The sequence below is a fragment of the Rhodnius prolixus genome, unplaced genomic scaffold (assembly GCF_049639745.1).
Source record: "Rhodnius prolixus isolate KJV_2025 unplaced genomic scaffold, Rpr scaffold_10, whole genome shotgun sequence".
NCBI classification, from domain to species: Eukaryota; Metazoa; Arthropoda; class Insecta; order Hemiptera; family Reduviidae; genus Rhodnius; species Rhodnius prolixus.
Genome location: NW_027411615.1, coordinates 17,754,294 through 17,772,793, shown reverse-complemented (window position 1 = coordinate 17,772,793; position 18,500 = coordinate 17,754,294). Strand labels below are relative to the sequence as shown.

Here is an 18,500-nt window from a genome sequence, read left to right as displayed (position 1 = left end):
AATTCACTTAAAAGATTTGCTTCTATAAGAGAGAGAATAAAAACAAATTAGAATATCAACAACCGTGTTTTAATTGTCCACTCTGAATTTTTAAAATAGCGGAAGGTACTATTTGTGGAGGTTCTATCGTATTGTGCTTCATACATAAATAGTCACAGGTGTTAGTGGCCTGTTTCTGCATATGCACAGGGTTGTTAAATTAAATAGTTAGAGGGAGGTTTTAGTTTAAAATTGAACTGTATGTCCTCTATTTATGGTGGTTAAGCGAGAGCCTAGGTTGGTGAGGATTGACCTGGAGGACGGTGGGATCAGTTGGAATTAAGTGTGTGCAGAGATACGAGGTACATACACACCCCCAGTTGGGGTGCACCCTATCCAAGTGGGGACAGTTCTAGATTGTAGGCTGTGTGATATTTCTAGTAGTAAGGTACCCGGAGGTTTGTAGTAAATATAGGTAAGGGCTTACGACAGCTTGGTACCAGAGCGTACACCTTCTCCCCTTTATAACCGATGTGGGATATTAAGTTAACAAATGCTAAGGTTTCTTGGGGGCGGACGACTGTAGGCGGCTCAAGGGTGCAGGTGGCCGAAATATGCCGAACATTGACGATATATGCCGAATACCCGCCTCTGCCGGCCCGGCCTAGCATTGCCCCCCCAGTTCCGTGCAAAAGTCCGCGCGAGGTGTTTCCGCCCTAACTCTCCAACACTTTTTACATCTTTACTGTGCTTTTAATTTTTTCCAATTTGTATTTTATTTAACTTATTGTTATTAATATTAATAAAAAAAAATTAACATTGTTCGAGTAATTTTTTGCTTACAATTCACAAATAGAAATCTTTCATAAAAGTTCTTTTTTGTTCTTTTGTTTACATTAATTATGCAATAATCAAAATAATAGCTATAACAGTTAATTATTAAAATTTATTATTAAATGAAGTTCAACTTCGGAGAAGTGAAGAAAACGCCCCGTTGACTCCACCCCGAACTGGATTTGTTTTGCAACATTGAAGGAAGAAGCAATGTTATAAAGTGATATATATATTTATTTTTTAATTAAATTTTTTAGTGCTTGTTTTTTATCCCAGAGAAGAGAATTAATGTGTCAATTTGATAATGTCGATTTTTACATTTGTTTATTTAAATAATAAGTGAGTTTTTTTTCTTTTCTTGTGACCAGTGACAATAACATTCTCTTTGATTGCCGGCGAGATTATCATTTGGGATACCGGGTTAGTGATTAACAGCAGCAGGAGCAAATAAAAACAAAGGAGCAGAAATATCCTTGTTTAACAACAACGGAATAAAGGCCACGCTAATAAGATAATAAGGTAAATTGTTATTTAATTAAATTTTTCTTCTTTATCAAAAATTTTCTCTAAAGTGAAATTATACAAAAAAATGCGAAAATGAGTTAGGATAAAGTTAGTTAGAATCTCAAAAGAAGATGATTATTATACCTGTTTTTGAGACGCACTCTTACTTCAGTTTAGTCCACAAGTGGTGTACAATTTGATTTTTCTCTAATAATTATTACAAAATGTCTATTATTATTATTAATTTTTTTTTAGCTAAATTAAATTCCTTACATTTTAACCAAGAAATTGAATTTTTAAAAAAACTTTTGAACAATGCATATCTTCTTATACAGCAATATAATTTAAACAATATATCAAAACGTATTTTTTAAAATAAACTTATTCTTAAAAAAATTTAGTCTATACCGCCGCAGCAACAGTGTCCTTAGAATTCTGTACTTTATCACTATACCGTGAATTTTACGTATAATAATTTTTTTATTTTTATTTTTTGGCTTGGAAATAGGCACAGTTGAATGGGCAAATTTAGATAATTTGTTAAATTTTATTATATGTTTGCCTATAACAAGATACAATAAACAAAAGTCATATTTTTATCCCGTAATTTTATAAAAAACTCTTTTAAACCCTGGCTCTATAAAGTTAACTAAAATTTAAAGCTAGATTTCTAGAAAATTTGCTTATTTCTAGCTTTGAAAAATACTACTTATTACCTCTACTTTTTACCTGTTTTAATAAAATCACGGTGAAAAATGTTCCGAAATCAGTTCTAATACAGCCTAATTAAAAAGTAAAAACTTTGAAACGAAAAGCACATCAATAAAACACAATGAATGCACATTGCAGTAATTGGGCCTCTGAAATTCGCTATATACAAAATTTTAGATGATTTTAATTTAAAAAAAAAATATAGCGTATCAAATATTTGTATTCTATTATTATCCATTTATTTTATTATTATTGTTAATTTTTTTTTATTATTTAAGGCGCGTTAAAATCTGAGGTTATTGGCGCCCGCAGTTTTTTTTTTTTTCTGTGCACTGCCGGCCTCCGCACAGTGTTCTCTCGTTACAGACAAGAATGTCCGACAGTGGACAGTGAGCTAGGAAGAGAAAAATCTACCCAGTATGCTAACTGTTGGTCTAATCCCTGTAATTAAGCACCTATTATATAAGTATTACCTACTAAACATAATGTGTTTACTAAATTTGGAAACAATAGTATTCTTACAAAAAAAAAAGTGTTAGATTTCCACTAAAATTCGTTTATGGCGAAGCGTTTAGAAATAATGTAAGTCCTAAATTCTGGTATATAGAAAGCTTCTATACAGAATCTAGAATATACTTTCTAGTAGTGATGGGCTATTAGAGCGGACTCGTTCCACTGGAACGAGTCCGATGGTGGAACGAGTTGATTCAAATCCCTATTTTAAAAAAAAGTGATTCCGCCCCGCCCCAAAAAATTGAGGCAAATTAAAATGAAAATAATTAATACTGTAGTCGTTTACACTAAAATAAAACTCACTTAAGGCTACTATGTAGAAGTTCACTGACACATTCCAACTTGTAAGAGGAATCCACACCAAAATACAAAATCTGGCGAGCTTAAATACTGATGCTTGAAGAATAAAATAAGTTCCAAGGTTTTTTTAGAATATCGATTCTAAAATAATATTCATTTTATTATTTTGTTAATTTCTAAACAAAAGTAGGGGTCGATCTAAGACAGGGAGTCGAAGGAAAAATAATTTCGTACCCAATATAGCGAACCTTGCAAAGAAACACCAGGCACACCCATCTCGTTAATTAAAAAGCAATGCTGTAGTTACTTTACTTATTATTTAATATTTTATTTTACATATAGAAAATGCTGTGTGCTTAATCTTTAACTTAGCGGCTGGACGCTCTTTCTCTTATCTTCATTGGCGAAAGTTAAATCGTGTACATGTTATTACGACGATCAAAGTAATACTGAGCTAAAAAATAGTATTACCTAACTGGTTTACTTACTGCTGTATCCCTCCCACTCTATCACCTACTTCACAAACATTCGTCGATTGGAAATGGGTTGTAGTTTAATATTCGTTTCATTTGAAAACAAAAAACATTATAACGCTTTCTCAAGATGTTTTTAATTTTTAAAAATTTGTTTTTGTCCATTACTCTTATAATATACGAAGAATTTCGAATAAAATATAATATACAAACACAGAATGATCTAGAGTGCAGGTGGAGTCAGTCGGCGTTGTCATGGTGATGGAACCGTTTAACGACTCCGGCCCAACACCAGCAATTTCATTGGTTAAATCCACTGGAATTGGTGGAGTCAAATCCGGAGTGATTTAAATCCTTTTGAAACCGGACTCGTTCCATTTTTTCGTTCACTGAATCTAGCCAATAGAAAATGCTGGAGCTGGAACCGGAGTCGTTAAACGGTTCCATCACCATGACAACGCCGACTGACTCCACCTGCATTCTAGATCATTTGTGTTTGTATATTATATTTTATTTAAAATTCTTCGTATTTTACAAGAGTAATGGACAAAAACAAATTTTTAAAACTTAAAAACATCTTGAGAAAGCGTTATAATGTTTTTTGTTTTCAAATGAAACAAATATTTAACTAAAACCTACTTCCAATCGACGAATGTTTGTGAAATAGGTGATAGAGTGGGAGGGATACAGCAGTAAGTAAAGCAGTTAGGTAATACTATTTTTTAGCTCAGTATTACTTTGATCGTCGTCATGACATGTACACGATTTAACTTTCGCCAATGAAGATAAGAGAAAGAGCGTCCAGCCGCTAAGTTAAAGATTTGGCACACAGCTTTTTCTTTTTGTAAAATAATAAGATATTTTAAAAGCTTGATATTAATTCATAGTAAATAAATATTTCTTTCTTTATGAGTAATTATCATTTTGTTTGAAGGGTTATAATTTTTTTTTATGGGAATAATTTCCTACCCATTTGCGTTTTTCTTCTTGAATCAAGTTAACTCCGGTGGTCAAGCTAGATAACGACAAAACTGCAGTTGCTTTAATTTTTATATTTGACTAGCCTATTTTTGTTAATATTTGGTTACGTTGTTAATTTTATATTTATCAGATCAATTGGGAATTAGGGAACTACTTAATGTGTGTTAAAGAAATATAGTTTTGTTATTAACTGGAAAAGCTAACTTTTAATTATTTATTTAATTACAATGCGTGACATTTGTACAAATGCATAGGGTAAGTACAGACTGGAATCAGTGAACGAGTTGTTGGAATCGATTCCAACCCTGGAACTGATTCAAATCCAACGACTCCAAACGCGGACTCGTTCTGCCCATCACTACTTTCTAGTACGGTGATTTCATCTGAGATTACGCAAGTTTTACTCGCCAGATTGTGTTATCATTCTCCGCCCAGTCCAATCTAACACAGTATCCTCAAATTTCAATCCAAACCAACCCTCAGAATGACGCATTTATCATCCAAAAAAAGGAGATAATCCATTTTCTGAGATCACAGAAGCAGTGATCCTTGAAGAACATTAATTATTAAGAAGTTCCCTAACTTGATTTTTTACTACGCAACTGCAAAATGGCGCGGATCACTGTAATTATAAAAACTGTTAACAAAATATACATAGCGCTTTTGATTTGATTTGATTTTTTTTTTTTGCAATCACAAATAATATTTGTTGAGTAGTTTAAAGTATGTTACAACAAAGAGTTTAATTCGTAACTCTAGATACCGTGTGCTTTTTATTTCATATAAAATGTTATTTATTTATTTATTATCTTGGGTCGAAGCCTTTTTCGATGCTTTGCGACCACCATTATTCTGTCGTTATTTTTTACAAATTGTCTATTACCGGGAATTTGAAGAGAAAATCTAATGGCAGGCAGCTAGTCACGAACCAGTACACTATCCACTTGGCATTTCCATGACTATTTTTATTTATATTCTATATACTTTAAAAATTGATAGCTAGGTTTTGAGTACAGACATTTTGGGTATATGGCCGATATTACTTATAACAGACGAACCTCTCAATAACGGTCACTGGCGGGGGATATCAAAGTGGCCGCTATTTGGAGGTGGTCATTAGAAGGAGTGTAGGCAAGTTTCATAATGAAAAAATATGGGTTTTTTTTTTTCCAAGCATCTATTTAAAAATTGTTAATTATTAATAGATTTAAAAACGTGCATAATTGCATAATTATTTAGCTACTCGTATATGATATGCAGCAAATTTTTCTTAATTTTCCAAAGAATTTCTTAAAAAACTACATATTATTGACTTAATTAATAATTTTTATAATAATCATCACATTTATTTTTAACAATAATAATTTATGGTAAAATTATCATCATACTATCATCTATTATTAGAAAAATAGAACAAACCTTTCGGCAAGTTGACGATAGCTCGATTTGTTTTTTTCAAAATCTTCCAACATATTTATTTTCTCTTCTAGAGTTAACCACTTTCGTTTGAGGGACATATCGGGAAAAAATAATGTTGCTCGTCCAAAGTTATATTGAAAAATGATTAAAATGGTACAAGATGTATGAACTTACTAAACTTTAGGAAAAACCAGAAAAAAAGAAAAACTTGAGAGGGGATAATTACTTTTGATCACCGCGTCAAACGAACTTTAACAATAAGGTGGTCGTTAGTGGGAGGTGAATCATATAATTCGTTCCCCAAAATCAATGTCCGCGGTCGCTAAGTAGAGTGTCCGTTAGATGGAGGTTCTTTTATATAGAAAGTGTACAGGGGTAAAACGGGGAAATCCAAAAAACTGTCCGTAAATGGAGGTGGTCGCTAGTGAGAGTGTCCTTTATGGGAGGTTCGACGTAGTTAGTGCCAATAACTTGTTTCATTTGAATTGGGCTTAATTAATAGAACACCTGATGTCTGAAAATGCATTTAAAGATGATGTTTTTTTTTTCTCGGGAGAACAAACTTTATTGGATAAAGCAGATAAAAAATTAATAATTTTTAACCTGATGAATAAGTTGCAGGTTTGATCTTTGTTAAAATAAAAACTTCTAAGAATTTTCCGAAAAGACAGACATTTAAGAAATTGTTTTTATTTTTTGACTCCAGACATGTGCTGAAGTCTGAAGTTTGTATTATTAACCAATTGTAGTTAGTGCTTTATGTGTTTGATTATTAATTATTCTGTGAAGGAGGATTGTGGGTAATTTTTTTCTCGTTATTTGTAAAAGGCGTCCTTGTAATGGCTCTAGTACTTCACGAGCTATTCTGGATGTTAACTTAACGACGTTGGTTGAGATAATTGCATCGTCCACGTAGAAGCGAAGGGTTGTCGGGTGAATTAGAATGTCCAAAGTGCTCACTTAACTGGCTGGCATGATTATAACCTTAAGCTCTAGCTTGCAACTTCGCCTCTCCAGTGTCTTATCTGTGAGTACTACGGACAAATGGATGTTCCCTATTAGCCTCTGAAAATATCTGAGCAAGTTAGAAGTTCCAAAGCCATCCTGGAATACCCGGACAACCCGGACAGGTTCATTCCATTCCAGGGTTGCATTTCTTCTTTTTCAAGAGAGGTGGCAACCTCAAACTTGCATTTAATTCTTTCAACTATAGTGTAGATCAAGCCTTCTTTAATTATGAAATTTAAAAACCAAAATGTTTCTCTTCCACTCAGAACTAAGGTACACCAACCATTAATGTCGGTAAAATGTTAACATACAATAAATAATAGGATTTTTTGAAACATATTCTTAATAAATAATATTAAGAAATTGATTAAAATTTACAAATGGACGAATTTTGATATAAAAATTCTTTAATATCCCAAATATATTAAATAAATTGAAGCGCAGAGAGATTTTTGTTTAAATAAAAGAATTTAGTATTATTAATATACATAATTCTTTGTCATAAAAGGCAGCTACATATAATATAAACAAGGAAAAGCCATGTTGCTTCAATATTGGATATTTGACGCTAAGGTAAAAATGTATAAGATGTAAGGAGCTCATAAATAGTACAATATTTCCTGCAGAACGTTGGAGTTGGCTATTTTAACTAATGCGTAGTTCATTTAATCCTATAAATTGCCTAAAGTGCTAGTTACCAGATTGTTATTTGGCTAAAATTAAATTTAACATAAGTGGGCTATTATTTAGGCTATGTAAGTTACAACTTAGGTGTCTCATAAAACAATAGGAAGAGATTAAGTTATTTTGTGAAACATTTTGGCATGAAGCGTTTGAATTTACTTATTTCCTCCCAAAATGAAAAAGTTAAGAGGAGTTAAATAAATTCAAGAACGTACAATTAATTGTTACATATAAAATGAGGACTTGCTTTAAGTATTAAATACTCAGTAAAGAGTTAAGTAGTCTACTTTACTTTTATTCAAATTTTTTTTAACTTTTCTTGATTCTCTTTTGACATTGTAATTAATATTGCAATTTAAAAAAGTAAAATGGTTAATATTAAACCAAGCACCATCTAATTCTTATAATTTTTTTTTTCATTACATATTTGATATACCAATTACTAACCAAGTACGATATCTCGGACTTCATCTTGACAAACGACTAACATGGAACCCACACACGAGACTCAAACGAATTGACCTCAATCTGAGGTATAAAATGTTGAAAAGACTACTCGACAAACGATCACTATATACCGCTCTACTTGCCCCAATATGGACGTACGGAATACAACTCTACGGAAGTGCCAAAAAAATCGAACATCAACCGACTTCAAATCTTACAGTCTGAAATTTTAAGAACTATAGTTAACGCTCCTGTAAACCCAGCGAGTCGCTGCTTCTGCTGTCTCTCGTTCGCAGCGCGGCTGCACTCCTTGAGATGCTCTCGATCACACCTACACACGCACACGCTCACACGCTCTTGTCAACTCACTCTCTACACATACACACTCACGCACACTAGGGAAGGGATGGATAAATAATAGCCAGGAACAGTTAATTGGTAAACAGAACAAAACTTTATTAAATAAATAAAAAGGCAAACTTAAACCATAAAACATAAAAGACTTTCTCTTTAAACTATACGAATGAATATCTGCTATGTACCATGTTCTTAATATCTAATGTTAAATAGTCTCTACAGTTACTATACACCAGGCCGTGTGAGTAAGGGACTAACACACCGACATACAAGCTCACCTATCTTTGAGTTTGATTCTCGGCTTGTGTCTGTCTGTCTGTCTGCACTAGGCTGTGGCTGCCCACTCTCTGCCTAGTCCCTCACTCACCGGCCTTTCCCCCACTGCCGCTCTTATCGCGGAACCTCTGTTTATTCTCTGTTTCACCTTTAAACCTCACAATACTTCGCCTTTTGTTATTTACCACTTTACACTCCCTTCTACGTCTCCAATCATACTATACACTCTGATCTAAATATTCCTCTCGTCTCTGAAATAGCCCCAATCTCGGTACACAAAACTGCACTCAAATCTACACATTCATTACAACCCTCTGATCCACAAAATGTCTACTACAACACTTCCTTCAAATCCACAGCGCAGACTAAAGCGGCGGTGGCAACGCGATTATCTCAACGTATAACGCCGACCTCCTAGGGCGGTTGCTGCGTAAGCTTGCCAATCTTGCGAACTAACGGCTTCCATCACTGGATGGTCGTCGTTCACTCCACTCACGCCCTTGGTGCACATGCATTTGCGCGTGTATGTATGTACACTCATATAGATGCGTGCACGTGTATTTGCAGCATCCCTTATCTCTCATCACTTTTGCCTATTGTACTAGATACAGTTGCAAAATAAATAAAGAAAAAGAAAAAATATTTGATAAAAAGGTCAGGTTATTTTTGTGATATCTACATCGTATAAGCAACCTAAATCAAAAATACGTTTAAAAAGTAACTAGGTATTAGTAAATGACCAATATTTCATACTCTTGTGGTAACGTATAGTGTATAGTAAATAAATAATTTTAAAAATACTGAAGTGAATGTGCGAAATTTACAACAATTACTTAAAAATAAAATCTATGTTATCTTTGTCAAGCTGAAGTTTGATCTTAGATGGTCGATATTTTTTTATTGAAAAAATAAAAGAAGCTGAAAGAAGGCATTACTACTGAGCAGATGCAGAACATCTGCATCTTCGTCACAGATGACGAAGGAAACAAAAAATTTGGTTTAATAAATTATTCACTTTTCAATTTATTTATTTGGTTAAAGGGCTCGGAGACGTCTTGAAGTGCTAAATTTCATTTCAAAAACAAAATCTCGTCTCTCTTCCATTCGCATTCCATATCTCGTTCAAGTTCGCGATTGTCATAATAAGATCTTAACAAAAGCAAGTTTCCTCTACTTTCCCATCAGAGTGAACCCATCACGAAGAATATAAATATCTCCAATTTAACCATATCTTTCAAAAAACTCATCTCAAATTATTTGTCATTGTGCGATAAGTTGAGTAACGTTTCCTCCGACTTCTTAGCCCTTGTAGTATAATTAGTGCAGCACTAAGCAAGGTTCGGACTTGAACCCTCCATCGGGCGTATTTAATCTGTGAGATGAAGAGGGCATTTTCTTATTGATAGCTACTCAGGTATTTCTTAGAATGGGCCATGGTCCTCAGTAGCTTCCTCTTTTACCTTCTTCTAACCGAACGGCCTGTCGGTGTTCTACTCTGAGTTATGTGGTGTTACTTAGCGTCCGCGTAATCTGTCTCAGATTAGTTGCGCCCGATGGTCTTATTCTTTGGGTATTGAAATTTTTCAAGTTTTCTTATCAAAAACTGTTACAAAGTACATATTATCATTTAAAAGACAGTTTTCTACTTATAACTATTTTTGCAACGAGTGTCTTTTGTTGAATAATATTGAATAGAAGAAAGAGAAGGGGATTCGGACACTAAACAAACTTTTTTTTTTTTTAATTTTTAGAAGATCATGATGCGGAAGATTCTGAGTGCGTATGTACAGATAAAGTAACCAAATTGTCGGATAAAAAACCTACTTCTAGTGTTAGACGAGGGAGCCATAATATTTTATGGCGCTTGCCTGGTAAAATATAGTTGGTGACAACGTCGACAGAAACGTTCGGAGATGGTTCATGGTCATTCTTTCGCTCTTCTGAACATAGGCGGGCATCAATGCGTAAAACATTTCTTGGATAATGCTAAGAAATCATCTCACACATTCATTTGACTGTGGGATGACTGATTTCTCTATTCACATTAATGTTCTGTTCCACTTTACGAGTTTTTTTTTTTTTTTTTTTTTAAAAGAAAATCTTAAACTGAAATTTTTCTAAGGTGTTACGAACATATTGCGACCGATGGAAGCTATTCGTTTGTTTCTTTTAATAATTTTTTTCCTGATTTTCTTGCTAATCCATAAGCAAATAATGTTTGTGTGGAAATAATGAACTACAAAAATTAATCCATTTTGTCACTACATACATGTAACTATACTCGTATTTATCCTAAGGGGATCTGGTCCAGGCTATGATTATAATAAATTAAAGCACGATTATAGATAGTATGTTTATTGGCAGGTTTTGAGTTTCTCGTTTAAGTGCAGTTAAATTAGTTACTATAGTACACAATTAGTACTATTTCAAGTTATTCATTCCTCCTATCTTTGGATGTTGAAGCTGAACTCTCTAAATTAAAGCACGATTATAGATAGTATGTTTATTGGCAGGTTTTGTGTTTCTCGTTTAAGTGCAGTTAAATTAGTTACTATAGTACACAATTAGTACTATTTCAAGTTATTCATTCCTCCTATCTTTGGATGTTGAAGCTGAACTCTCTAAATTAAAGCACGATTATAGATAGTATGTTTATTGGCAGGTTTTGTGTTTCTCGTTTAAGTGCAGTTAAATTAGTTACTATAGTACACAATTAGTACTATTTCAAGTTATTCATTCCTCCTATCTTTGGATGTTGAAGCTGAACTCTCTAAATTAAAGCACGATTATAGATAGTATGTTTATTGGCAGGTTTTGTGTTTCTCGTTTAAGTGCAGTTAAATTAGTTACTATAGTACACAATTAGTACTATTTCAAGTTATTCATTCCTCCTATCTTTGGATGTTGAAGCTGAACTCTCTAAATTAAAGCACGATTATAGATAGTATGTTTATTGGCAGGTTTTGTGTTTCTCGTTTAAGTGCAGTTAAATTAGTTACTATAGTACACAATTAGTACTATTTCAAGTTATTCATTCCTCCTATCTTTGGATGTTGAAGCTGAACTCTCTAAATTAAAGCACGATTATAGATAGTATGTTTATTGGCAGGTTTTGTGTTTCTCGTTTAAGTGCAGTTAAATTAGTTACTATAGTACACAATTAGTACTATTTCAAGTTATTCATTCCTCCTATCTTTGGATGTTGAAGCTGAACTCTCTAAATTAAAGCACGATTATAGATAGTATGTTTATTGGCAGGTTTTGTGTTTCTCGTTTAAGTGCAGTTAAATTAGTTACTATAGTACACAATTAGTACTATTTCAAGTTATTCATTCCTCCTATCTTTGGATGTTGAAGCTGAACTCTCTAAATTAAAGCACGATTATAGATAGTATGTTTATTGGCAGGTTTTGTGTTTCTCGTTTAAGTGCAGTTAAATTAGTTACTATAGTACACAATTAGTACTATTTCAAGTTATTCATTCCTCCTATCTTTGGATGTTGAAGCTGAACTCTCTAAATTAAAGCACGATTATAGATAGTATGTTTATTGGCAGGTTTTGTGTTTCTCGTTTAAGTGCAGTTAAATTAGTTACTATAGTACACAATTAGTACTATTTCAAGTTATTCATTCCTCCTATCTTTGGATGTTGAAGCTGAACTCTCTAAATTAAAGCACGATTATAGATAGTATGTTTATTGGCAGGTTTTGTGTTTCTCGTTTAAGTGCAGTTAAATTAGTTACTATAGTACACAATTAGTACTATTTCAAGTTATTCATTCCTCCTATCTTTGGATGTTGAAGCTGAACTCTCTAAATTAAAGCACGATTATAGATAGTATGTTTATTGGCAGGTTTTGTGTTTCTCGTTTAAGTGCAGTTAAATTAGTTACTATAGTACACAATTAGTACTATTTCAAGTTATTCATTCCTCCTATCTTTGGATGTTGAAGCTGAACTCTCTAAATTAAAGCACGATTATAGATAGTATGTTTATTGGCAGGTTTTGTGTTTCTCGTTTAAGTGCAGTTAAATTAGTTACTATAGTACACAATTAGTACTATTTCAAGTTATTCATTCCTCCTATCTTTGGATGTTGAAGCTGAACTCTCTAGCACTGTTTGAAGGGTGTGTAAAACAGAAAGTTCTAACCTTGAAGGACTATTTACTTTAACTTTTGCACGGATTACTTTACATTGTAGACTCTTGAAATTTGGTTAATTCGTTCTTGGTGTTCATTTCATTTTCATAATTTTTTCTTTTCTATTTTTTTAGGTTTTCACACTACTTAGCAATGATTAGGGAGAAGTACGATAAATACGTGATGTAGAAAGTATAATTTAGGCACTTCATAACTTTTCAACGTTTCTTTTTGTTGAGGCTAGCAGCGCTAAAAGTATGTTTCTTAAATCATACGAACAAAATTGTCCAGTATTATTTTTTTCAAAAATACGGATTTTTTTTTTGTTTTTCCTCCAAGAATACAAAATTACATTTCAAAAGTTATTAATCTCCTTTGGAAATATAATCATTAAAAATATTATATTTATAATAAAGATAAGAATTTAAGTGCCAAGACAAAAATAAATAAATAAATAAATAAATGAATTGAATTAATAAAATTAATTAACTGTAATAAAATACAATTGTGTAATATGAATAATGCATATTATATAATCAACAAAATTGACGCTACAATAAACAATAAAATATTAAGACACACTGTATACAGTGACTCCCATTAATATTGGGACAGTACATACAGAAGTTAAAAATTGACGAAAATTAAAAGTGGCACCCATTTATTCAAATTTTTATAAATTCATTTCATTTTATAATTACTATTAATTAAATAAAAACTATTTAAATAAGTACATAAAAATGTTTTGGTAGATTAAAAAAAAATATATATAATAATAAAGAGCAAATTCTACCTCTCATAAATATTGGGACACTATTATAATTTATAGTTTGTCCAAGGTTTTGCCCAAATATTTATACAATTTGTAAATATATACCTTAAGCATACGTATATTCAATATGAAATTAATAATTAAATTAGTTTATATAAATCAAGCCAGGTGTAACATGTCGCGCAAAAATACAAATACAACGATTGAACAAAGAAAAATTGTAATTTCTTTGCACAAAGACAATAAAAAGTGTTAGAGAGACGGAAAAACTGATCGGACCTAAAACATCTACTGTGTGGAACATCATTCAGCGTTACCAAAAAGAAAAAGAATTGTTTCAATCCCACAAAAAGGCCGTCCTCGACTGCTCTCTGAGAGAGAGCAGCAGAGAGCAGCGTTATATATTAAAAGAATTAGAAAAGATCACCGACTTAGTGCTCCAAAACTTCTATGTGAAATTTTTGACATGTTCAGAGAGCAAAAATGGAGCAGAAACTGTTCGGAGAGTGCTAAGAAAACTCGACTATCATGGTAGAGTAGCCTGGAAGAATCCTTTTGTCAGTAAGATAAATCGTGTTAAGAGAGTGAAATTTGCCGAAAAATATTTTAATGAAAATAGTGAATTTTGGAATGATATACTCTAGCGATGAATCAAAATTTAATATTTTTTAGCCAGATGGAAGGGATATGGTCTGGAGGAAAGCGGATGCTGAACTCGAAAAGAAGAATTTACAGCCAACTTTAAAGGGTTTTAAAGCTGCACCACCGGGTGGAGGTGGGTCAGTTATGGTTTGGGGCTAGATGTCCGCATCAGGATTTGGAAAATTAATGTTTGTTGATGGAGTGATGGACAAAATGGTTTATAGTAATATATTAAAAAATAATTTGAAAAAAAATGCCAAAAAATTGGGTATTTTAGGGTCTTTTAAATTCTACCAAGAGAACGACCCCAAACCTACGGCTTGGGTGATACGCCAGTGACTGTTATATAATTGTCCAAAAGTATTCCAAACCTCTCCGCAGTCACCAGATCCTAATCCCATTGAACAATTATGGCAATATTTAGCTAGTGCTTTAAGGAAAACGAGTAATATCTAACAAAAATGAATTAAAACGATGTTTCCTGGAAGAATGGGAAAAAAACACCACCTGAATTAACCAAAAACTTGTTTCACCTATGCCTGATCGTTTGAGGGCTATTGTAAGTCAAAAAGCAATTATTAAATTATTACCAACCAAATATTAAATAGTAGGAGATTTTAAATATTGAACATTTAAACTCTAGCACTTCTGGTGTCCCAATATTTTTGAGGGCCTTATTTTACACTTTTTCAAAAAGTGCTACCTAACAGTTTGGAATTTCATCGATTTATACTTATATATAATTTCCACAGATGTTGCTAATGTTACTTAAAAAAAAAAAAAAATTCCAAATTTTGTATGTTGTTTTCATTTTCCTTTTAAATCATTTTGTAATAGGTGTCCCAATATTAATGGGAGTCACTGTACATTGTATTGTATACAATATTATGTACAATGTAAAAGGTTGTATGTTCCAAACACTCGTTTATTAAACGCTATACATTGTTGTGGGTGTATACATATATGTATAACAAATCTGTATAAATACTGCAACCAAATTTTTTGAAATACCATTTTTTTTTTATGAAAACCATGAATTCCTTTCAAAGGGGGAGAGGGGGGCACAATTGAAGAGAATTTACATTTTCTGTTCACAGAGTGCATAGAATCGTATTATTGAACCTTTTTATTTTGTTTTCTACAACTTTCAAGTCTTCTCAACAGATCTATATCAATAAACAGTTGGTACTTTACATACATATCTATATTTTTATAATTTAAAAATGTTGTGTCCAATGCTAATATCTGCCTCGCTGGTGAGGTAGCTTTGAACACATACTCGTATATACTCGTAAAATAGAAAGAAATGATATTACTTTACTCTGAATCTACCTTCTATCAGTTATTTCTCTCACTACTACATTACTTTCTCTTTTAAACCACTGAAATCTAGTTCAAAAATCAAGAATGACTCAGTTCGGGATGTTCTACCCCAAGTGATTGCTGGGTTTAGGAAGTTTGAACAAAATACTCGTTTTGTTGAGCTTCTTAATGTAGGTTCGGGGACCACTTTCCCCTTCTCTGCGATTAAACCCCCCAAAAAAAGTCACAAACTTGCAGGTCAGTAGGGCACATTTTTACGGTGATGTTGAAATGTGCCTCCTCTCCTTCTATAAAAGAAAATATAATATCCAACACTTTTTTGCAAGCAAATAGACTTTTGTAAATACTAGGTTTAAAAATACGAATTCCAAATGTTAATATGGACTAACAATACTTTCACCTTATCCACTACAATCTTCACAATACGCTTCCAAACCTGCACCAAAAATTTTACTTCCACCTTACAAAACCAAACATTCCTCAATTCTGACTTTACAAGCAATGAAAACGAAGGGAAACTCTGTCAATTATACAACAGGTCTACCACAAAATATGGAGAAAATTACCAATCAAAAATGTTTTAAATATTTGGCGAGAAATTAAAACTGCTCAAATGTGCCCCCTGTTCAGTACAACCTGATGAGCTGACGCCCTTCAGTTCACGAAACTTAGCTAATGAACCTGGCTCTGTGATTTTTGAGGATTATGGGCAGTCACTCGTATATTAAATGGTTAAATGGTGGTTAAATTGATAAAGTTACATCTGAAATAGACATGCGCAATGTATCTTTAATTGAATTTATTTATTTTTGAGAAATTTCGCCACTTTATTACCCATTCTTCGAGACTTCTTTTCTTTAGTTACCCCTTTTAACATTGCTTCGCTAAACAATCTACTTTTTCGTTCACATAAAGTCCAACATTAGATTTTATGCATTCAATCCGTCCTATTTACCTTCCTTTGCTTCGAGATCGTCTAATGACTTGCGAATGTTTACAGTAAATCGGGGCACGTATTTTATTATTTCCTAAACTCTCTATTGCAAGGTGGCTGTTCAAAAGTCTTAACTTCCATAGCGCGGCCAAAAATACTGAAATTCTGACTGAATTCCTGCGTGGAGATCTCGAGGTTGAATACAGCTGCCAGTTCCTAGACTTTCCCTTCCTAGGAGCTTCTTTACAGATCATAGTCTGGCAGTAAAGTGTATTGTCCGAGAGTGCCCTTTCCGAGTACCAATGACCTTTTTTTTGGTCATTTATTTCTGCTACAATCAGCGCGTTGGCGCTATAAGTAACAATGATACAATAGAATAATAAATGATAAGGTAAGTGGAGAAGTTACCCAGTGGTAACACTCCAAAACATTAAACTGTTAGTCACTCTCTTCACTTGAGAGGAGATCACGAGGCCACTGTCTCTTAAGGCGTCTTGTCAGGTTATCAGGAAGATTTCTAGAAGAAAGATTTTGAGCTAGAGGATTTGCATGAAATTGCAGGCTGAAGTTTTCTGTATCGTATTTTAGCCACTTGTTTGATAAAAGGAATTGTAAAGGTCAGCGTGTATAGTCAGGTTGGAGACATAAAATGGAGCGTTTACAATAGTTCGAAGTATTTTAGATTGTAGCGATTGAATCCTTTGGAGATTGGAGCGTTTGGTTGAACCCCACAGCTCTATTCCATACGCCCAAATGGGTTTCAAAATAGAAGTATAAATCAGTCTTTTTGTTGTCCAGAGAGAGTTTTGATCTATCGTCTTTTAAGTAGTCGATAACGTCTGTTTAGTTCCGTTCTTTTACCAGTAACCTCAAATTTCAGACATTTTGTTTGAGAAAAGAAACACTCCTAATTTCTCAAAAATAATTTTAAATTATTGTGAATTAAAACAAAATACTGGCGCCACGGTAGCCGAGCGTTCAGAGGCGAGACCTGCAAAGGTAATATGCATTGTGGTACTGGGTTCGATTCCCGGTCATGGCCTTGGATTTTATTTAATGGTTAAATGAGAAATAGTAAGGTACGTTTGCTAGTCGCCTCCGTCCACGACACCTAGTAAATGGTAGTTGGACTTTTAAGCCCCGCCTGAAAAAAATAGGCGATTACTTTACCTTACAGATTTTAAAAAAAAGTTTTCCAGAATGTATAGATGAGCAATCCAATCCAACGATACCGGATATACGAGTATCTGATGAGAATTTCAATAAAAAGAAAAAGCTACAAACTACTGAAGTAATACATTCAGAAAAACTAGCTTGATCCACGAATCAATTGATTCATTGATTTTTATGCGATTATTATTCTTTTTTATTTTAATTATTATTTTGTCTCTACATAAAACACTCGTGGATCGAGCGTTTCTCTACACAGTAGTTGTTATGTGAACCAGCGTTGCTTTTTTAATTGTAAGTTTGAGTTAAAGAGCGTCTCAATTTTGTAAATTTTCTCCTTTTTTTTTAAGGAATTTACTATGTGATGAAAAATACATCACATAATAATACATAACACATAACATACATAACATTACACATAATACGAGTATTACATAACATCACATAATTGTGATTTTACTTAGATTCCAGTTCTTTAGTATGGATTTTTGCTCTTTTTTATTTATTTATTTTTATTTTAGAAGAACTATAATAATGCTTTAGATATTACAAATTTAAATAGTGTTTCGTCATATTGGAAACATCATGAGTAAATTCACAAAAGACTAATGTCACTAGATTTTGGCCCTAAAAGCTCGTATGCATTATTAACTGTCCGGGGGCCCTTTGCCTAATTCTCAGACCACTGGTCTCCCTTCGCCAAACCCATACGCCCCCTTATCTCTCACTTTAGTACAGCTCTACTGTATTCATAGCTCAACCATTTCCGCCTTCTCGCTAATCTTATATTATTCAACGACATTCATGCGCAAAATAATTGATGACATTGCTAAAGCTTTTGCCTCAAAATAAATGTTGCCTCAAATTTTTTACTATTTTTTATATAATGGGTTTTACACGGATTAATAAATATACTGATTGTAAGCTTAATTATAAACTTATTTAAATTTGTAAATAATTTATTACTTCTATTCCTGATATAGGTGATGCTCTGATTATTGTTTTCCTTTTAAAAATGGTGTGGTTGGAGTT

The 18,500-nt window shown here is 32.9% G+C and overlaps 1 protein-coding gene across 2 annotated transcripts in view; it reads left to right on the top strand.

Moving 5' to 3' along the window:
• Positions 1-205: 205 nt before the first annotated feature.
• LOC141457322 (zwei Ig domain protein zig-8-like) overlaps positions 206-18,500 on the top strand; it is a 721,433-nt gene continuing 703,138 nt past the window's right edge. Inside the window, exons 1-2 of one of the 2 annotated variants that reach the window (XM_074134153.1) lie at positions 206-1,033; positions 1,182-1,332. The gene's annotated coding sequence lies outside the window, so the exon portion shown is untranslated. Of the gene's footprint in view, positions 1,333-18,500 lie in introns of both variants that reach the window. The other variant, XM_074134156.1, reaches the window with a different exon arrangement.